The sequence below is a fragment of the Pimephales promelas genome, chromosome 8 (assembly GCF_988280905.1).
Source record: "Pimephales promelas chromosome 8, fPimPro1.hap1.1, whole genome shotgun sequence".
NCBI classification, from domain to species: Eukaryota; Metazoa; Chordata; class Actinopteri; order Cypriniformes; family Leuciscidae; genus Pimephales; species Pimephales promelas.
Genome location: NC_142776.1, coordinates 12,773,581 through 12,796,920, shown reverse-complemented (window position 1 = coordinate 12,796,920; position 23,340 = coordinate 12,773,581). Strand labels below are relative to the sequence as shown.

The 23,340-nt window shown below is 38.3% G+C and overlaps 1 protein-coding gene across 2 annotated transcripts in view; it reads left to right on the top strand.

Moving 5' to 3' along the window:
• Nucleotides 1-23,340, top strand: part of plxnb1b (plexin b1b) — a 68,316-nt gene that overhangs the window by 1,751 nt on the left and 43,225 nt on the right. The window lies entirely within an intron of this gene.

Here is a 23,340-nt window from a genome sequence, read left to right as displayed (position 1 = left end):
GGAAAAAAAACCCACCTCCTCTGGCCAAAGAATGAACAGTGTATGATTATGATTCAGGTAGCATTAGGTCAGAAGTCAGATTGGATTAGAACAATCAGAATATGTCTGGAGTGTTTTAATATTTTGGTTGCCAGTGTGTTCTAGATAGTTGATATGCATTTATCAGGATGTTCTGGCTTTTATATATCTGGGTGTTATAGATCTTAATCAGGGTAGCACCATATTTATTTTTTGAAAGGAATGAATAACAAGGCTTTGAGGATAGAAGTGTGTTCATTGGATTGTACTGTTGTTTAATGAAAGGTCTTTCCAAATAAATAAATAAAAACTTACTGTATACATAAACGCCATAATAACATTAGAGTTGTGAAATTAGCATGATTTAGGACCTTTTATACAGGGCTTGCCATTGTAAAGATTATATCTGTCCCTCACAGTCTCATTTTCATCCAAATTAAATTCAATATGGTGTCTAACCTGACTAAGGTCTGTAGCTGGTTACTAGGATAATGTGGCCAAATGTTAATTATTGTTTGGGTTCCCAAGTCTTTGTAAAATAGAATTGATCTTATTAAATAGACGTCAATAGATATAATGACGATCTCTGTTGCAGCTCGAGGCTTTGTAAACAGTAAAATAAAAAGAGGCCACAGTCTAGTCCGATTCTTTGTTTAGCCAATCAAACAGCTTTTGATGCATCTTCTGCCTGTCAATCATTTTGTGGGAGCCAGCCCATTTATTTAGCCGTCTCTCAATGTATGCCCTAGTAAAAAAAAATTGTATACTTAATCACAATTTATTACTTTAGTATAACTAAAATTGTTTCTGGCCCAATATAAATTGGTATACTTGAAGTCTGTTAAATTGGAACAACTAATTTTGTAATAAATGCATTTTAGTTTTCCAAAAGCAGTGCTGAAGTTATATGAAGTATTTAATATACTTTTTTTGTACTAAAGTAGAACTATTCCAAGTATACTTAACTTAAGTACACTTTATATTCTCTTGTATTTAGGTTTTGACATGCAGAATTCACTCAGCGTAAACTGTAAAATGTATTTTGATTACAATTACAATTCTATTACTTTAAGAATTGACTTTTTGAACATACCTTTATCTTATACTGTTAACACACTTTTAACTTGAATGCATTTCAAGTAAACTTGAAGTATGGTAATGGATACAACAAAGTAAACTTTATAAATAGTAACACAGCTTAAAGGCACTTGAAATCAAAATGTACATTTTTTTTTTTAGCTTTTAGTATGAATATGTTAGGCTTATGGTTATGAATAAGCTGGTGTGTTCCAAACCAATGACAAAATTTGCATTTAGGAGATATAAGCATTCAAAACTTACAGTCCAGTCCCTCTCTTCCTCTAAAATGGATCACGGATTTGAATGACGTCACCGCGGACAGCTTCTCATCACATCTTCTAGCCTATCCAATCAAATACTCTCTAGAATGTAAAGCGTCCTGCCCCCTATTTTATAAATACCACCTGGCCAAAGTGACCATCGTTGACAACACGGCGCGGAGCAATATGGGTTTTTGCCAGAGTCGATATCATCTCCATCATCACTTTTTGAAACAACTCGCAGCACGGATGTACCTAATACAAATAAATTAAATTAAACATCTCCAGTTAACTAGCAGGGTATTCATTTCATTCGTTTGTCAAATAAGTGGCGTTCTAGCGCTGAAATGTGTTGTTTTTTTAAATCAAGCTGCTGAGCTTGTTGCTGCTTCTATCATTTGCATGCATACAGTGTTCTCTTCACTCGGACACACACTTTAATCTATCGCCGTTGCGGAGACTCTCTATTCGTTGTGGTGAAATTTTCCACAAAACAAAATGGTGTCCCTGCTTGATATACAACAAGCCTTTATGGAGCCCTAAGCAGAATTTTATTTGGGGGCCCAGCCCACGGTGACCTAGTAGTAGTAATTTTATTACCGGTGCCCGGTAGTAAGTCTACTGCTGCGGTAACATGTGTTGCGAATGTATGTCGAGCTATAGGTCACTTGTGGCGGTGGGGCCGGCTCTGTATTACAACCACTGATAAACATTCGGTTTTGGTGAGAAAAAAAACTATACAGGTGAAGATTAGAACCCAGAATCTCTGACACACTTGGCAAAAGTTCTGCCGCTAGACCATGAAGGGAGCGTGCACAAGCTACATTCGCAGATCTATGGATTTATTTGTCATGAAAATTCTCGGCACAGACAAAATATATTAGTACAGTGGTTCTCAAACTTTTTACACCTCAAACTTCCTCAAACTTGAGTAAAGTGGTTCTCAAAAAGTGGTTCTCAAACTTTTAAAGTACCACCTCAGAAAATATTTGGCTCTCCAAGTACCACCATAATGACCAATATGAAAATACAGTTGCTTAGTAGGCCTAGGCTAACTATTCAGCTACAGTTATACAGCTCAAAAATGTGGCGGTTTATTTTCTAAGAATATTTATTATTGTCAGCCAGTTTAAACATTGTAAAAACACAGTTTGAACATTAATACCGCACTGTTCTGCTTGCATACAGGTAAATTAAAACTTAAATAATGATTTAAATGTATTGTACCTAAAAGTGAAATAAAAACTGTAGCCTACTGTACTTAAATATATGTATAAATTAAAACTACTGTAGCCTACATAAATATATTTTTTTAATTATTTAACCTTTTTAAACGTGCGTAAGAAATATTTTTCAAGGCAATCATTATTTAGAACTTAGCCTATCACTTTATTGTTTCCATGGTGACACGTCATTGTTTGTCACGTGACACACTGCAACCACACATGATCTGCTTTTATTTAATTTTTTTATTTAAAATATTCACTAATTTGTTAGCTATGCCATGAAATATTTTATATATTCCGATTGTCAAATATATTCAAGTAGGAATTGTCAGTGCATACACACTGCATACACACAGTCGGCAATGCGTCATAGTTGGGGGGGCGTGGTCGGCGTGGGGGAAAGCAGCGTGACCATCGTATGTATTTGAATGACAAAAATGTCATATTGCGAGTCATTGACGTCTGCCGACCGGTAACGATACATTGCAAAATGAATTGTAATAGGTTATGATTGCCCTTATTTAATTAAAAACTGGGTCAATGACACAACCAAATGACCGGAGGTGTAGTTTCCAGACTATTGTTATCTGGTTAAATCTCCAGGTAAGATGTCGCAGTAGCTACCGGTAACATAAGTCTATAAGTCAATCAACTTGCATATAAGTTACTTACTATAAGTCCATAAAACCTTGTCGCTTACCAATTGTATGTATGCTTCACTCCAAACTATTAATGCTTTTGTAAAACGGTGATAGTACGTAGTTGCAGAGGGACTTTGCTGACAGTTATCCGAATTCTCACAGACTGCAGTCTGTATTGAGCTGATAATCTTCCGCTGATAACGCTAATGTGAATGAGACATCCCTTATGAAAAACAACTATAGGAATCTTGCAGTATTTTAGGACAAAATATTATAGTAACGTTAATCCTATATCCTATTACTATAGTTCTTTTTCGTAAGGGATGTAACGTCCGACAATTCTGGCCCACTGCCCAGTTAAACATCTACTGCTATATCACACAGGGATCTACTCACACAGTAATCTAATAAATTATGATGAATAATTTTGCCATTTTGTCCTCCTACCCGGTTCATATCAGCTTGAATCAGTCAGCTCATTCTCCTAGGACCTCTAGCATCAACAAGGCATTTTTGCCCACAGGACTGCTGCACACTGGATGTTTTTCCCTTTTCACACTATTCTTTGTAAACCCTAGAAATGGTTGTGCGTATTATAAGAGTATTATAAGAATCTGTCCACTTGACATTGCATGGCAGGTGCAAATGCACGTATCTGATTCAAATCAGATTTATTTCCACATATGAATGAAGCCTGAAACATCAAGTTTGACTGAATTCTCGCAGTTTAACGTTACAGGTTTGGGGGTTTCTCTTGCACCCAGCCACAGCAGAATTGTTCATAAGCTTCTAATGACTTAAAGCTTCTGAACTCTTGCATTGTGTAGCAGTAACGTTAAGCACTGTTACCATAAACCAGGTGCTTGATTATGTCAGCCAGGGTGTGTGAAAGGTGATAGTGCTTCGGGTCTTTCGTCTATTCTGTAGCAGGTCGTACGGGTCCTACTGTATGTTGATGTAGTTTCTCTAAATAACGCTGCTTAGTGTTATGTAGTATCTCCTAATAGAGACCCTTTCCTTTTGCTTCTTTTATTCCCAAGAAAGTGTGCCTTATCACAAAAATGCAAATAAATATCAAACTGCACTCCTTCTCTGTCGCTATTTCTCTCAGTCTCACGGTCGAAGTAACCATGACAACAGATAGCGTGTCCTCCCAAAATGGCGGATCCCTCCCACAATGCACCGCGGAGTTATACGCGTGACGTCACCTCCTCATTCTCAATACTTAGCATAAAATAAATGTATTTCAAATACATTTTAGTACAGTATATTTATTTTTCACCAGGGTGGGACTTCAGAACACATTTCTGGGTTAACTAACAGTTTAAAATAGACTTGAATTTGGACTAGCTAAGTGTTTTAAAATAGCATGTTGACATTTTCTGTTGTATAATTTCTTATTTTTGAATTGTCTATTTATTTTTTTGTTTAATTTATCTTATGCCAATAATAGGGACCTTGCCTAAGGAGCCAATGGTCAGAAGCAGCCCTGGTCTGACTCCTAATAATAACTGAGATAATAATAGAGATGATGAAGAAAACAAGAGATATAGTAGTCTTGTGTATGTGTGTGTTTGTTCCCCCTCAGCTGGGGGGAAAGAGAGAAAGCTGTCCAGCTCCCTTTGTCTCTTTTGTTGGAGTGGAGATTTAAAAGGTCAGTGAATAAGAGAGGAACTGGAGAAAGAGGGAGAGTTGCAGATGGAGGGGAGGGGTGAGTGAGTAACTGTTGAATATGTGAATGATTGCATGGGCATGCTGAAGACTGCAAGGTGTGCATGAGTAGGCCTATCTTATTTTAATAAAAACCTGAATAGAGTGTATGTAGATCTTAATCTACATACATTTTATATACAGGTAATGCATTTCTTGGTACTTGACAGTTAGCAGATTAATTTAGAATAATTAACTATTCAGGATATTTAAGTTAGACTATTCAAGATTAATCATTAAAAGATCACAGTCTTTATTCAAACACCCAGTGATCGTATTCCTAAGTGACAACTATCCGGCTATGTTTATTTAACCGTTGACTGATGCAATCACAGTGAACACTCTGTGTTGGCGCTGCCTCTGACCCAGAGAGAGAGCCAAGTATAAGTTATGTATAAGTATGAAACAGCTTCAAAAAATGTCTTACAATTATTCTAATTATCAGAGAATTACTAAGAATAAAAGTATATAATTCGGAATATAAATATACTGATGTCTATGGTAGCAATCAAAAGAGTAAATCATCATTTAAAAGTAACATGATACTTCAAATAAAGATTGTATCAGTTACATTGTTACACAAGTAAGTGCGAAAAAAAGACTGTTAAAGAAATGTATTTGATTTAAGAGATTTGTTCAAAAACGCTAATTCATCCAAGAAGGCAAGGCTGCGTCTGAAATCGCATACTCTCTTGAGCAGGTACTTATTTTGTTATTTTGTAATACTTCACAACCATTAGAAAGGTACAATCTATATGAGTGTGTGTGTGTGAATGTTATCTGGACTTACTACATTCGCCATGTTGTCATTATCAAGTGACCTACCAGTGTCGGATACGTCACTCCACTTCCATTCATAAATCCTCTCCTGTGGCCTCATGGGATAGTAAAGTGTCCATCGTATGCACACTTAAGAATCTCACTGGAAGAAGTAGGTCATCCGGGTAATTTTGCTTATTCTTTTGAGTCTTTTATGAGTAGCTACTGTGAATTCGAAAATGCGTATTTCAACACATACTCTTTTTTTTGCCTACTTTATAGTAGGCAAGTAGTATGCAATACATCTGATCCAGCCCAGTCTTTATGAGTGAGTCATTGAAACATTCATTCAAACCAATGTTTGTAAAAATAAATAAATAAAAATTCCAATTAATTAAATATTTTTTAAATAGACTGTTTTTCAGAACCTCTAGTAAATTATGTTGTTTTGTTTAGTTGTCTATTCAAAATTGTGGGAGAATCATGATCTCTATTTTAAACAAGAGAATTGTGCAGCTCTAATTGAAGGGAGACAATGGTAAACAAAAATAAACCGTTATTATTTGAACAATATTTTTTCTTTTAAATTTTACCCTGTTTCTCAGTACGTATATATAGGGACAAAAAATCATGTGTAAACTTCACAGTAGTTTAATAGATTACAAAATTCAGATACACACTTGTAATAGCAGTAATTAAGAAAGATAAATATAACTCTAAACCAATAGTTAATTGTTAATTAAAAAAACATATACCTTTTATACTTTCCTGTTCTTTTGTCCCACTGATGCTGTCACACAGAACTCCTTAAAACTCTTCCTGGGACACTCATAAACATTCCTACCCTTTAGATTGTCTCTATCCTGGGAAAAGGAGTTGCCATGGTGAAGAGAGCATGAATGTTGGACCAGTCCTTCTTGCCTTTTTAAGGCTTTAATAAAGATCTCTCTCTCCTTTTTATTCCTCGTTGCAGCTCTGCTATAGCAAATCATTTCTAGATCTTTTTGGAAGTGCAAGAATTCTCTTGGGTATTCATTATAACAGATATGAAGTGTGTTTTTGTTTGTGTGGGTCCATACTACAAAAGTCTCATTTTGATGCTGTGTAAGCAAAAGCTGTAAAAGATCCTTTCTTTATTTTGAGTGTATCAAAAGTAGAAAAGAGTTAACACACTGATTGTATAAGCAAGCATACATTTGGATATATGTGTGAAGAACTCCCTACAGTTAGTTGAGTCCCTTGGCAACCCCTTTGCCTCTTTTTTGAAAGCTCTGGTGGCTCTGTGGTTGTCCTGGTAACTACCCCTGTGTTCTCCCCCCCCCCCTCCCTCACTGAATTAGTGAGAACTAACCACCCCCTTCCCACACACGCACACTTTTTTGTAGGGACATAGCTGTTACATAAGGATAGTTCATTTGTTGCATCTAACACAAAAATGCAGACTGTGGAGGCCGAAATGTACAGAATTTCTGTACATTTCAGAAGTGGGCTTTGCCTCTGCCATTTCATAACGCCCCGTTTCATATTGCTGTAGACATTCTTTTGTGGACTTGAGTGTTGAGAGTTTGAGTGTTTATACAAGATCCTCTTAGATGGCCTTATATTCTCAAATACTTTGGTACATTGTGGAATTCTTGGTTGAGTCTATAATTTCCTCAGGGCCTGTCTGGCCTCAAACCATAATGCTTCCTTCATGCTGCACAGTTTGGATCTCTTTTTAGTCAAAGGCTGTTTTTAGTTTTATAAACAAACAATTTTTGTCTCATTTGTCCACTTCTCATTATCCATAGTATTCGATTATGTCATCAAACATGCCTGGCTATAGTGACTGGCATAAACTAAGGAAAATGCTTCTCTGCTGCTGCTGAGCTGCATGGAGGAAAAAACACTACTTGCCTATACTATGAAGATCGAGTTATAGACACCAGTTGGAGTGTTTTGTAATAATTTGTCATTGATAACCAGTATCATATTTCTTTTAAAAAGCAGCACTGTTATAGACATTACATTGTTGATTTTTAGTAATGGAAGAATATGCACAATCATAAAAGATTAAGCTTTGCCAGTTGTCCCCCTTTACATTGGATTCTGATCCCATTCAATTCTTATGAAGAGATTAGTGAAGATAAGCAGAAATAGTTCACTCAATGTGAATTGTTTCATAATTTCCTCACCCTTTTTTTCACCCTTATACAGTGACTGGAGATTATCAAGCTACAAAAAAAACATCATAAAAGCAGGAGCATAGCCAGGAACAAGACTTTGGGTGTGCCATGGGTAAATAGAGTGTGCAAATCAAGCACAATAATGTCCAAGTCCAAGCATGTCTGTCTGGACAACATGACCAACACAAACAAAAACCTTGAAGTATTATGCTATGGAGCTCCCTGGCATCGGAAATTGAGGAAGTGTCGAGTGAAATTTTGCAATACTTTGAACTCATGCAGGTAAATTAGTCACTTCAGATAAGAAATCGGTATGGACTGTAAAATGTATTATTATTACAAAAATTCAGGTAAAGCATTCCTAACATAGATTTTTTTTCTGGCTGTAGTCTGTCTAGTGCGGGGGTCGGGAAAATGTTTTTGACCAAAGAGCCCATTTTTCATTTTTGGTCATCACCACTCTTCGAGTGAGCGAGCAGTCAGTCCTGGCGGAAGAGTAGCCTCACCTGATGTATTGATGAACACAGAAGCACAGAGGATAGAGCAAAACACAGGTCACGAATTAGAAATGTTAGAGGAGCTTGAGTTTGTTGCCTAGCCCTATTTGTTTGAAATGCAAGAGGGTCTAAGATCACCTAAGATCACGCTGCGCCTACATCCTACGTCATACTTTGGGTCAGAGGTCACTCTTCCGTGAGAACTCAAGTTGTGTTGGCCATTAACGGAAGCCAGTGATTTTTATATATATATATAAACTAAATAAATATACTAAATATATATATATATATATATATATTTATTTATAACTAATTATAATATTTATTTAGAGCCATATGGATTACTTTTTTTGGGCCTCAAAATCTAGGGTATATACACCTAGGATTGCTTGAGGGTGAGTAAATTATGGGATAATTTCTTTTTTGCGGAACTAATTCTTTAAATGCCTTTAGTTGTTTTTCCTAATTATATATCAATATCACTGGAATGTGAAAATTCCTATTTGTTGGTATTTGTGAATATTTTCTATCAATAGCTGTGTTTGTTCATGATAGTTGTTTCGTATCTCTCTTATGATAAGGTGACATGGAGTTAAAGGGATAGTTCACTTTGAAATTAATTTTTGATATGTTTTAGCTTACCTCAAGGGCATCCAAGATGTAGGTGTCTTTGTTTCCACAGTATTTTCAATTTTGACATTTTTCGGTAAACCATTGTTGTCCGTCAGTCATATAATGCAGGTCTGGGGTTCGACGTTAAAGAGCATGCACAGAGAAATTAAACATGATTTAATGACTCGTAGTACACATTGATGGCCTAAGATACGAAACGAGCGGTTTGTGTGAGAAAACTAAGAGGATTTATATCGTTTTTACCTCTTGTTAACAGCCATGTCCAACTGATCTGAATCAGATGGTCTGGTACCAATAATGTAATGCTATATTTACCTGTAAATAGTAGGCTTAATTAATTGAATTCATAAAAAAAAACATTTTAATTTATATATTTTTCTTTATTAATTTTTATGAAATGTTTGCTTTTCCACAAATTCTGTGTTGTGTGTTTTTTCAATCAAATTAAGACATAAAACATCAATTTAATTGATATTTTAATCATATGAAATTAAACAACTTTATCAAACAACATGTTGCTCAACTGAAGAAAAATTTTGATTATTTCTTAAAAAATATAGCTTTGATAATTTATTAACATTATTGTTAGTATTATTATTAGAGGCTGAAAGCAGTGTGTGTGTGTGTGTGTGTGTGTGTGTGTGTGTGTGGTAAATGAGACTGTGCACCATTAATTCATACTGAGACGCACAGAACATGCGGGATTCATATAGTCTTACTCCCGTGCCAGATGTGTTCTCAGATACTGAAATTTGCCACCGATTGATTTAATGTTAACCAGTACTCGGTAGTAATGACGTAATTCGGTCAGTGCCCTTAAATGTACCGAGTTCGGTACCCAACCCTAGATGTACAAAACCAATCCAGTGTTTAGTTGCTGTTTTGAGAGCTGCAAAGTTGACCCAATTATTCAATATGATTTACAAACAGTTTATTGTCTTGTCACATGTTGAACCATTTGTCCTATGAGGGATGCCCCAAGTCTTTTGTCCTTGTCCCCACATTTTAATGTTCATTCATCTCTATAATGAATGTGCTTTTTGTCTATTGTGTTGTGGGTTGTTGTGCTTTATACTCTTCCCTCTTCTGAACCTCTCCAAATCTCCAAATCTGAGGTGTGTACAACTGTTGTAAATTCATTCCACACATGATCTCTTTACCGTAGTTTACCATCAATTTATCATTAATATATTAAAGGGCACCTATTATGCCCCTTTTTACCAGATGTAATATTGGTCTCTGGTGTCCCTAGAATGTATTTGTGAAGTTTCAGCTCAAAATACCCCACAGTTAATTTATTATAACCATTTGAAAATGTCATTTTAGGGCCTGCTTAAAAATGAGCTGTTTCGGGGGTATACGTCTTTTAATGCAAATGAGCTGTATATGCCTGCCCTGCCTTTGGATGAGGGCGTAACTTGATACCAATGGCAGTCGGTACTGAGAGAGTGTGAGAAACCGCTGTTTTGAATGTCATTCAGCGTACTGTACGTTTGAATCGGAATATATAAATAGTACGAAGAGACTCCGGCAGAATAAACACAAATGAAAATGGACCAGTACGTCTCGGTATGGTTATTTGATACATTTATGTACTAGAGTTGTTGTAATCGCGTCCCATTTGCAATTATGGATGTGGAAGACACACACACAAACACTAATGCTGCCGCAATTTTTCTGAAATTACATAAACATACTGTGAAGTTTGCTACTACAAGCGAAATTACATTTATGCGAGGGACCTGTGGCGTCATGTTTACTTGTCATACAGGTGCTTCTGTGGCAAATGTGAGGAGATGGCTAACTTACAGAACAACATTTATCCAGTTTTTAATACAATATCTTTAAATATATATAAACATGTGGTTACACACTATACAAACAAGGTTTAAATTATATAGCCTACACAGACATCCTACGACGTCAACAACTTTAGACGCATTTGTTGTTGAATTGGCTGACATTGACTGAAAAGACTATTTGCTCAAAAATCATAAAATACACTTACTGTTACTGGATGTGACGGTGGATCGCAAACAGTAGACGACGATCCACAGTTGAGGATTAACTTTTAAGCTACAACAACAGGATTAACCCACGAGTCCACGACAGAACATTTATGTTTCCAAGAGACAATACCGGCTGTCGTTGAAACAATGGAGGATGTACAGATCACCGAGGGTGGGGTCTATGCCACAACCACACTGTCAATCAAACCCCTTTCTCACTTTCTACGTCACAAAGAGCTGGATCTCAGAACAGCTCGTTCTGAGGAAGTGCATATGATTTATTGAGATTGTAAAAAAACCACTGGGTGGATTTTTATCATTCTAGGGTGGTTTTACTCACACACTGCCAACACACATTTATGTTCAAACACCATGTAAAAGTGAATTTTCCATAATAGGTGCCCTTTAAAGACTGTTTGAAACTGTCTGTGTTTGTAAAGGATTTCAGTTGGGCTAAATTTAGCTTTACATCCATGTCCAGTTTCATAGACATGGTTATGCTTATTCCCATGTTTCATAGACATGGTTAAGCTTATTCCCAGACGAAAACCCCTTTCACACAGTGTGTTGATCCCGGGAAATTGTCGGGAATTTGCCAGAACGCCTTCTTTGTGAACACAAGCACGAACCGGGATTGATACTGGCATTGATGCCGGGTAGGGGACCTAGTAACATTGCCTGAATCAGTCCCAGAACGCGCGTCGTGTGAACAAAAGCCAGGACCTATGCTGTAAGGGGTGTGTCATAGTGATTACGCTCGTGCCATCGCGTGACTCTGTTGCTCTTAGAAGAAAGTTTGTGTTCGTCATCAACAAAGAATGGACGAACAAATGTCTGAAAACTGGAACGAAGCAGAGACCATGAGCTCCTCACTATCCGCGCTGAAGCTGAGATCGTTCACCAGCTTTGTGGAATGGTATGCGCGTGTACATGTTTTCTACGCATACGTTACACGTCTCATCCTGACGTCATGTGTCTTTCTGGGATCTTTACAGGTTGTGTGAATGCATTCACAGATATCGGCAAATCACTGGCAATATGAATGAACCGAAATCAAACAATCCCGGTACAAATGCCGGGTCACATTATCCGTGTATTTTCCGGAATCTTTGTGTGAAAGGGGCTTAAGATGCATGTTTGAGCTGTCTTAAAGGGATACTCCACTTTTTTTGTAAATAGGCTCATTTTACAAATCCGACATAACGCAGATTTCACTCTCCTCCAAGTACGCTTATTGCGCTTAATACGCTTAATATTGGCACTGACATATTTTAAGTTTCTTCCAGTTAAAGGGATACTCCACTTTTTTTGTAAATAGGCTCATTTTATAACTCCCCCAGAGTTAAACAGTCGAGTTTTACCGTTTTCGAATGCATTCAGCCGATTTTGTGATATTTAGAAAAATATCAGTAAGCAGACGATTTCTTGTCTCATTGACTTCCATAGTAGGAAAAAAATATATACTATGGTAGTCAATGAAACCAGAAACTGTCTGGTTACTGATATTTTTCTAAATATCAGAAAATCGGCTGAATGGATTCGAAAACGGTAAAACTCAACTGTTTAACTCTGGGGGGAGTTATAAAATGAGCCTATTTACAAAAAAAGTGGAGTATCCCTTTAACTGGAAGGAACTTAAAATATGTCAGTGCCAATATTAAGCGTATTAAGCGCAATAAGCCTACTTGGACGAGAGTGAAATCTGCGTTATGTCGTTCTAGGGCGTGTACTCGTAGATCTGCTAATCGTCGTCGGGTTAAAGCTCCTCGTTACGTTTGTAGGCAGAAGGTGCGGCTTTCCACCCAGAATCTTCCTATTCGCGAGGGCGCTAGGAAGCTTATGCCCTGTTTTGTTGGTCCTTTTGCTATTTTGAAGGTCCTTAGTCCGGTAGCTGTCAAATTAAGATTATCTCGTCAGTTACGTCGGGTACATCCTGTTTTTCATGTGTCATTCTATCAAGCCGGTCATTCGCGCCCCTACCTGTCCCGCCCTTGCCCCTCCGCCTCTCGACGAGCTGGATCCCATTTCCAGAGTCCGCAAGCTGCTTGACGTTCGTCCTCGGGGGCGTGGCCACCAGTTCCTGGTGGACTGGTAGGGCTGCGGTCCTGAGGTGAGGCGGTGGATTCCGGCCCGGGACGTCCTGGACCGCTCGCTCATCGAGGATTTCTATCGGTCTCGCCAGTCCTCTTCCTTAGGAGCACCTGGGGGCGCTCGTTGAGGGAAGGGTACTGTCAGGATCTGGGGTATTTCTCTGTTCTCTCTCACCTTCATACTACCACACACACTTAATTACACACCTATCTCTCTCACTCTCCAGCGCACACACGTCATGTTTTACCTGTTGATCATCACAATCAGCGTTCCCGCTGCTTTGCGCTCACACCTGTGTCTTGTCTTGTCTGCTTACTCAGTCTACTTCTGCTGTTTGTTCTCTCTGTTCTATGTCGGATTATTGTGTGAGTTACGCTCTCTCATTTTGTCAGTCAAAGGAATCTTACTTGTGTTTTGTCTTGTGTAGCAGTATTCGCCTTGTTGTCTCCTGTTTGCCTGCGTCCTGCTGTGGTGAGCCGCATCCGCAATTCTCTCTGCTCAGCTGCCTTCTTCAAGGACCATTCACGCTGAGAGTTTTTCTGTTCTACGTTTTCTCTCCCGACAAGTATCCTCTGTGAAGCTGTCTACCTGGAGAGTGCCTTCTCTGTTCTAGTTCTGAGCTATCTGAGGCTGATTTTTGTTGGACATTAAAGACTTTTGCATTGAACTCCTTTTGCTTTTGGATCCTTTTGCATCATCTCTGACAGTTTATGTTAAAACAGCACCTGCTTTTATTTAATCTTTTGGTTTTGTGAAAAAATATGAAAGAACCATGCATTAAAAGTCAAATGGCACTTAAGCTAGTTTATGATTTGCTGTATGTCTGAATAAAATAAATAAACGTTAACTATCTATACCATATTGAATTGCATCGCATCATATTTTTCTCCATTGCATCGTATTACATTGAATCGCATCGCGTTGAATCGAAATCGGATCACAATCGGATCGTACGAGTAGTGAATCGTACTGCATCGCATCGGTAGCTGCTTATATGTATCTTTAATGGATCATATCGTTGGCTGTGCATCGAGATGCGTATCGCATCGGCCTCAGATATGGAGATGCACATCCCTAGTCTGTATCACTTTTACTTGCATGTAAACTCGGGTTTCGGGTAGTAACTGGAGCACAAAAAGAACCACAAAATTCGACTGCTTTACGGCATACGTCACTTCACCCACCACTTCCTCAAATTGTCTGTGGCCATTGTTGATTCCAAAGCCGGTGCTGGATGAACAGCAAACATGTGTGCGACAGTAAGCTGCGGTAGGCTAAATTATTTACGACAGCGGTATTGGACAATTCCACTTCCAACCTGTAGGGCAACCGCAGAGGAAAAGTTCCTTGGTGTTGCTTTAAGGCCTAATCTTGGCTTAATCTGATCCCTGTCTGTGAAACCAGGCCGTTAGCAAAGCTTGTGGATGGAGTTCGACACAATCAAAGTTAAGTCTGTGTGGAGAGACTTGAAACATTTTGATTTAATCCTATATGATCTGTAAAATGCAAAAGAGGAGTCTTGAACAATATTTATGCTCTCTTTTCTGTACACACACATAGTGACCATGTCTGTAAAGCTCCAAAATGCTTCTTAAAAGTAGTCCATAAAAACTGTGCACTACATGTTTCACTTCTAAAGCTTTACAATAGTTTTTTTTTTAATAGTTTTGACATGGACACTGTATTTCTTCATATCAATTTCATTAGCAGATATTGGGTGTTTCAGGTTCAAAGGTGCATGCATAGTCTGGCTTTTAATATTTAGCTAGTCAAGGGGTCTCTCTGTGTGTGTGTGTGTGATTTGTGATTTGTACTCTGAAGTGAGCTAAACTAGTTAGAAAAAGTGAGATAGAAAATAAATATTTTTAATGCAGCATTTCTGCTTAGGATGTGGGATAGGGTTCGCTTAGTATTTATATTATAACGAGCTGTATAGAAAAACAATAGAAGTTTATGGAATGTCTCTATTTAGATGACTGTGTGTGTAGACCCGTCTTCTACTTTTCCATCTGTGAGATGTAGCTAAGTAAAGCACATGCCTAAACTTCTGTTTATGTAATGCCGATAGTGACAATAGTTTAGGATTTTTATAGCCAATATTATTACCAATTTCTTGATCGGCCTTCTTCAGATGACATTATTTAAGCTTGTAAAGTTTTTGAGCTTTTATTCAAGCTTCAGGAACCCTGTCATAACAGGTTATATGTAAACTCTCTGCAGTGCTTGCTTACAGCCTTAGTTAATTGTTTTTGACAAAAAATTATGTAGGCTTAGTAAACATAAGCAGTGTTGTGCAAGTTACTTCCAAACTGTAATACATTAGGTATTACTTGTTATTGTTATTTAAAAGTAATTCATTACCTTACAATATTACTGTCTCAGAATTGTAATGCGTTACATTACTCATGTATTACTTTTGAGTTACTTTCACCAAAATAACTAAGTAAGTAGAACTTAACTTTGGGGCTTCTAACGATATGCAATATGAAACCGAAATTGCGATTCGCCACACGACTCAGATCCACGAACCTACAGAATCGCGACACACCTCTTTCAACTCCCAGCGTTATTCTCCTTACCGTCCAGATCCAATGCTGCCTTATCTTTAAATTAGGCTATTATTATTTGAAGTTAACATTATAAAATACGTAGACCTACACCACAAAACTAGTTGAGGATAAATTATTTAAAATTGGGGAAGTCCAGCTTTATGGACATGATGACATTTGCAGTCAAAACTTGAAATAAAAATTCTCCGAAAATACATGTATTGAAACGTATATACTGTAGGCTAATTCCTTAAAGGACTCCAGTCCAGACATTAGACAAATATCAGTCTATGTTTTATTTTTAATATTAGGGAAAAGACACACATTCATGTGTGACAAAAAAATAGGAGGCAAAATCGATTTTTTGTAATTCTGTTAATTACACTGCGCAAATCGGATGAGGAAGGGTTGGCTCTCCAGTCTCCATAGAACTTAAAATATTCATTTTATTTTAGTTTTCGTGTTCGCATTTATGAGGAAAAAACAATGTTAGACGCGACCGCTCTGAACTGGCACTAAAAGACTGCTTTAAAACTTTCACATAGTCTGTTGCCTTTAAGAAGTAAAAGCAGACAATACACTGTAATACAACTGTAATACAAGCCTCACTGAACATGTAACGAGTAAAATATTACTGAAAATTGATTAGTAATGCCTTACACTACTGCGTTACAGCAAAAAGTAATATGTTACTGTAATGTATTACTTTTGTAATGCGTTACTCCCAACACTGAACATAAGGATGCTTACTCAAAACATTATCTTTATTAGGATACCTTTGTATTGAATTGACCAGTTTATTAATCCAAACATTTATTGATTTGATTAAATCTAAAAAAAATAATTAAATCTGAAACCGTATAACTGTTGTTAATGAAGTCTTAAAGTAGTAGTTTTTAGGTATTAGGACAGTGGGACGTCAATTTTAAATTGGACTGAGGTTTTGGTTGAAGAAATTGAGTGTGTAATCCTAGAGACCTGTCGGACAAGTGTGTACATGTTGATAGCCAGAGGAACAAATAAGTTGAGTGTTTGAATCGCTTCTGGTATTAGATGACTGGGCTCTCTTTCTGCATTGTGTTATTTTTCTCTTTTGAGTGAAGATGAAAACCTATTTGGAATTTATTTGCCTTGCTACTACATTTTATTACCTCTTATAAAAAGAGATTGTTTCAGTCAAGTTTGATTCGCCAAGCCTTAAATTAGACAAGAGTGCTGATTTTCACTCCAACAGCACTGGGACTTTTCACTGTTTCTATCACTCTGACACACTGTCAGTATGTGTATTAGTGCAGATGTATACGGTTGATCCTGCATTGACTTTCTTCTGAACTATTCCATTGGTGAAGCAAAAACGACTCTAGTTACTTACGTAACCTATGTTCTCTGAATAGGCAACGAGACGCTCCATAGCTTTAAAGGGCACCTATTATGGAAAATTCACTTTTAAATGGTGTTTGAACAAAAATGTGTGTTGGCAGTGTGTGAGCAAAACCACCCTAGAATGATAATCCACCCAGTGTTTTTTTTTTACAATCTGAATAAATCATAAAATCATATGCACTGCCTCAGAACGAGCTGTTCTGAGATCCAGCTCTTTGTGACGTAGAAAGTGAGAAAGGGGTTTGATTGACAGTGTGGTTGTGGCATAGACCCCGCCCTCGGTGATCTGTACATCCTCCATCGTTTCAACGACAGCCGGTAATGTCTCTTGGAAACATAAATGTTCTGTCGTGGACTCGTGGGTTAATCCTGTTGTTGTCGCTTAAAAGTTAATCCTCAACTGTGGATCGTCATCTACTGTTTGCGATCCACCGTCACATCCAGTAACAGTAAGTGTATTTTATGATTTTTGAGCAAATAGTCTTTTCAGTCAATGTCAGCCAATTCAACAACAAATGCGTCTAAAGTCGTTGTCGTTGTAGGATGTCTGTGTAGGCTATATAATTTAAACCTTGTTTGTATAGTGTGTAACCACACGTTTATATATATTTAAAGATATTGTATTAAAAACTGGATATATGTTGTTGTTCTGTAAGTTAGCCATCTCCTCACATTTGCCACAGAAGCACCTGTATGACAAGTAAACATGACGCCACAGGTCCCTCGCATAAATGTAATTTCGCTTGTAGTAGCAAACTTCACAGTATGTTTATGTAATTTCAGAAAATTTGCACCAGCATTAGTGTTTGTGTGTGTGTCTTCCACATCCATAATTGCAAATGGGACGCGATTACAACAACTCTATAAGTACATAAATGTATCAAATAACCATACCGAGACGTACTGGTCCATTCTCATTTGTGTTTATTCTGCCGGAGTCTCTTCGTACTATTTATATATTCCGATTCAAACGTACAGTACGCTGAATGACATTCAAAACAGCGGTTTCTCACACTCTCTCAGTACCGACTGCCATTGGCATCAAGTTACGCCCTCATCCAAAGGCTGGGCGGGCATATGCAGCTCATTTGCATTTAAAGCCGTTTACCCCCGAAACAGCTTATTTTTAAGTAGGCCCCAAAATGACATTTTCAAATGGTTATAATAAATGAACTGTGGGGTATTTTGAGCTGAAACTTCACAAATACATTCTAGGGACACCAGAGACCAATATTACATCTTGTAAAAAGGGGCATAATAGGTGCCCTTTAAGACGCAGTGGGAACGCCCTCTGGATGTGTCGATTGTCTGAAGCCCTTATAGAATCATGCCAATTCATTGGCTGATGGACGCAGGCACCGCTCCGACGCTCTTGTGTCGTAACATTATTTCCGCGCGTATGCTATCTGCTCCTCAGATTTCTCTTCTCTTGAAAACTTGTCGGTAGCACAAGGAGCTTGGCAGTGAACGCAGCGTCTCGTTCCCTATTCAGAGAGCATAGATGTCACGTAAGCTAAAGTGCTGCCATAGCTAGTACAAGACCAGAATTTTTTACATGACTGGTTCAAGCAGATACAACTTGGGAACTTCGAGTCATGTCAAGATCCAAACTATAGAATCTGACAAAAGTGTGCGGAGAGGACCAGCTTGCCGCCACACAAATATCTTCCAAGAGGGCCCCTCTAAAAAGAGCTTGAGAGGAAGCCACACTTCTAGTGTAATGTGCTCTGATGCTAAGAGGTGAAGGTAGGCCACACACCTCATAAGCCAGTGAAACTGCTTCAGTAACCCAGTGTTTAATCCTTTGCTTTGATGCTGGCCCGCGGTGGCCAGCACCAAAAACATACCAAGAGCTGGTTCGATTTCCTCCAATCGCCCGAGCAGTCCACATAGAACTTCAAAGCTCGAACCTGGCAGAGCAAGTTCAGTTTCCTATCCTCCTCAGAGACAAAAGGAGGAGGGTGGAAAGCGTAAAGTTTAATAACCTGAGAGCGGAACGTTGTGGACAGAACCTTGGGTACATACCCTGGTCTTGGCCTTAAGGTAACCTTGACCAGACAAGGAGCGAAATCCAAGCATGACTCGCTAATAGAGAGAGCTTGTAAGTCCCCTATCCGCTTCAACGAAGTTAAAGCTAACAAAAGAGCAACCTTAAGAGTCAGAATCCGCTCACGGACTGACTCCAATGGCTCGAAGGGACCCTCTGTTAAGCCCTCCAAGACGGCTGACCGGTCCCACGAGGGAACTCCAGGGGAGCTTGCCGGTTTTAGGCACCTCACCCCATGCATAAAGGCCGAAACTAGCCTAAGTTTACCCAGGGGATTCTCATCTGACTCTCTATGAGCGTAAATAGCCGCGACGTATACTCTGAGAGTGGTAGCGGCCGCTCCAGAAGCAAACTTCTCTGGCAGGAATTCCAGCACTGAGCCAACTGGGCAGCTAACTGGGTTCTTACTTAGCGTGTGCTGAGCACCATGACTCAAACACCCTCCACTTGGAGGAATACAGCTTCCTTGTAGAAGGGGCTCTCGCACTTGCTATGGTTTCCTGAACATCAGCTTGGAGACCAAAGCTTAAAGCTAGCAGCCTCTGATGGGCCAAACGTACAACTTCCAAATGTCGGGGCAAGGATGCCATATCCTGAAAATTTCAGCTATCACTCTAATACGACTAATGCCTCTCTATTCGTCTGGAGAGGGGTTTTCAAAGGCAGACCAGCATGTGGGATCTGGACTGGTGAGACCCTCTCTTGGCACAAACAGCTTGGAGCTGAGAGCCATCTTCCTGGCTCTGCATCACTTTCTCTTTCATCTGAAAATTTTTGCTATTTATGCTATCGCTCTGGACAGAAAAGCCTGGATCAACTTGATGGACGGGAAGGTGTAGAGTGTGTCATTATGAAAATAATGTCATTATTATAACATTTATTAGGCTAAGACACTTTTATCCAAAAAAGGAACAAAGCAATTCATCACATTTCATTCATAATACAGGCTGGAGAATAATAATAGTGCTAAGATTATCACAATAAACACAAGATTTTGATGCATATCCAAGTGTGTGTGTGGAGTGCGCACTGAATGGCAGGGAGGCATGCCAAGTGCGCGGTCGGGAGAGGGAGGGAGAGAAAGGGCGAGGCCCGTCTGCTGTTACTCCAAATCCTCGAGCTGTAAATCTGAACCCCAGGTTGTCGAGAGGCATAGGCAGTCTCGTGAGCACGAAAGGTGGAGAACGAATGACTCCTCCTCAAAAACCGTGAGACTGGAGCGGAGGGTTTTGAGAAGCAGATTGTCACAGAATTTGCATTTAGACGATCCTAAAACAGCCTCACGCGCATGCGAAAAACCAAAACACTTTAAGCACTTACTGTGAGGGTCGTCGGAATGAAGCGATCATTCACTTATTCCACAGAGTTCCACTTATTCCAGTCGCTAAAGTGCAGAAGACGACCAAGCAGTTGTAATCCGAATTTTTCGGGTTCAGAAAAAACGAAAGCGAATGGCATTAAATGGCCGGTTCGTGAAGGTAGAAAAATCTGAGGAACAGATTGTGCGCCTGTGCGCATATAATGTTATACCGTAAGAGTGTCGGGGCGGCGCCCGCGCCATTAGCCAATGAATTGGCGTGATTCTAGAAGGGCTTCGGACTTAGGTCTTACAGTGAGTTTTCAAATTACTTTGTCGGTTATTTAAGAAATATGAATTACACCTCACCTGGCTTCAGCATTATAACGATTTCATACGCGGTGGACCGAGATTGAGAGACTGCGCCGCTGCTGCTATACCTCTCACGGCATGCACGTGTCTTTGTGTCGTTACGTTAGCATGAGATCGTTTTATGAGATCAGCAAATTGAGAGGTTGCTGATCCAATCATTAAAAATCAGCCGATATCGATCGGTAGCCGATCAATAGGAGCAGTGAGCTCCCCTACTTTGAATATGGCACATTAGGAACAAAAATGCCAACACCATTTCATGTTGACTTTTAAGGAATGTTTAGGAAGGGATATAACTATAGTTTATCTCAAATTCTCTCTGAAGAGTCTAGCTGATATTTCCTTAAGATTCCTGGTTCTCAGGTTTAGACATGTTGTGTTTACTCTTTCTTCAGAGCTTTACTGTGCTGAATGTATCCTCGTGGACGGTTCATTCACTTTCTATTCAGTTGCACATTGAATTGAGTCTCAAAGACTTTTATTCATGCAAACTTTCATAGAGGCTTCTGTGCCACTATTTGAATAAGGTACTGCAGGTTCATATTGTGGCATCATTATTTTATACATCCACCTGCCATTTAATGTCAAATGTTTGTTTAATGGGTCAGATCAGCTAAAACTGCCCACATATTTCTAATCTTTGAAGCAATAATTAAACTGCGATTTCTTTTTTTTTTTTTTTTTTTTGAGATATACACCTATAATGCATCTTTAGTGAAAGGAATAGTTATAGTTCACAAAGTCCATGCTTTACATGTTATGTTGTAATTTGTTTACTCATCTAAAGTCCCATCACTACACAGATTCTGGAGAATATTCTGTAAAACTCATTCTGGAAACCATTCAGGATTGCAAGATTTTATAGTGCTGGTGTTTAGGATCACTGGTATATGAAGAGGATTGTGAGTTAAATATAAAATCTATGCGAATTTGAAATCTGTGAATTTCAAAGGAATAGTAAATTAAAGGACAACTCCGGCGCTAAATGAACCTTAAGTCTAATTACACATTGTTACCTAGTCAACCGTTATCTGAGATTTGTTTTCATGATTGCCGAATGTAAATAGTTTTATCTCTAAAAACAGTTTAGCCTATAACGCTAGTATAACGCTTGTATATAGGGCATAGAGTAATGACAAATAAAAATCGCTTGTTATTACCACTAACAAGGCTCAAAATAGCCCCACAGTAACACAACAGCATAACAAAGGTCCCTACATTCAAACCAAAGCATTGAGAACTTTGTCAGTGTCCATACAGTTTAATAAGAAGATATTTTATACAGTCAACTTCGCGAATACAGGAAGAAGCCATCTTTGAAAAATAGTCTCTACCAGTCGATCTACGAACGCCGATCCAAGTGCGCTGGTGAGATGTGAATAAGGTGATAAGGTGAGTGAGAACAGTAGTCTACATGTACATATTGAAGGGAAGTAAACGGTTTGTGTTTGTGTTTCTTCTGGAAACAACGGATCATATGAGATTCTGCACAGTTCAGCGCACTTGGATCGGCGTTCGTAGATCGACTGGTAGAGACTATTTTTCAAAGATGGCTTCTTTCTGTATTTGCGAAGTTGACAGTGTGTATAAAATATCTTCTTATTAAACTGTATGGACACTGACAAAGTTCTCAATGCTTCGGTTTGAATGTAGGGACCCTTGTTATGCTGTCGTGTTACTGTGGGGCTATTTTGAGCCTTGTTAGTGGTAATAACAAGCGATTTTTATTTGTCATTACTCTATGCCCTATATACTAGCATTATACTAGCATTATAGGCTAAACTGTTTTTAGAGATAAAACTATTTACATTCGGCAATCATGAAAACAAATCTCAGATAACGGTTGACTAGGTAGCAATGTGTAATTAGACCAAAGGTTCATTTTGCGCCGGAGTTGTCCTTTAATTTAATATAAAGAATACCATTAAATTATTTGTTGTATCATCTCTTTTATAACTGACATATAATAGGCCTATAAAAATGTAACTAAGTATATCACATTTTAATATATTTTAATTATCTTCTAGTGCTGTCATTTTACACTAGGCATTTTACAGATCTGGAGTCTCATTTATAAAACTGTGCGTAGGATCCTTACTAAAAGTGTACATGCACCCGAAAGGCAAAAATGGCGTACGCCAAAAAATATTCCGATTTATATAACCGTTTGTACGCCAGAACCTGCGCAGAATTCACTTAATAAATCCCAGTCAGCCGAAGATTGTGCGCACATACGTCTCCTCCCCGAAATAACCATATATGGAGCTTACAATGCCTAGTTTAAATATGCATTTCCTCATCTGCATATCATTTGCATTTGATTACTCGTCCACGTGATACCATGTTAAGGTAGAAGACGTATTGATATTTAGTAAAATATTAAATATAGATGTTTCGTGTGGCAATAAATTATTATTATTTTTTTCCACTTTCTTTTCCACTGGCCAAATAGTATGTTTAATTAATTTATATTTTTAATGGAAACCGATAGACATGGTTGTGCATTATTTGCATGGAACTATTTTCTCAGACAATCTACTGTCATGATCAGCAATTATCTCTAGTTAAAACATTAAAACACAGCATGCCAGAGGGAAAGTGTT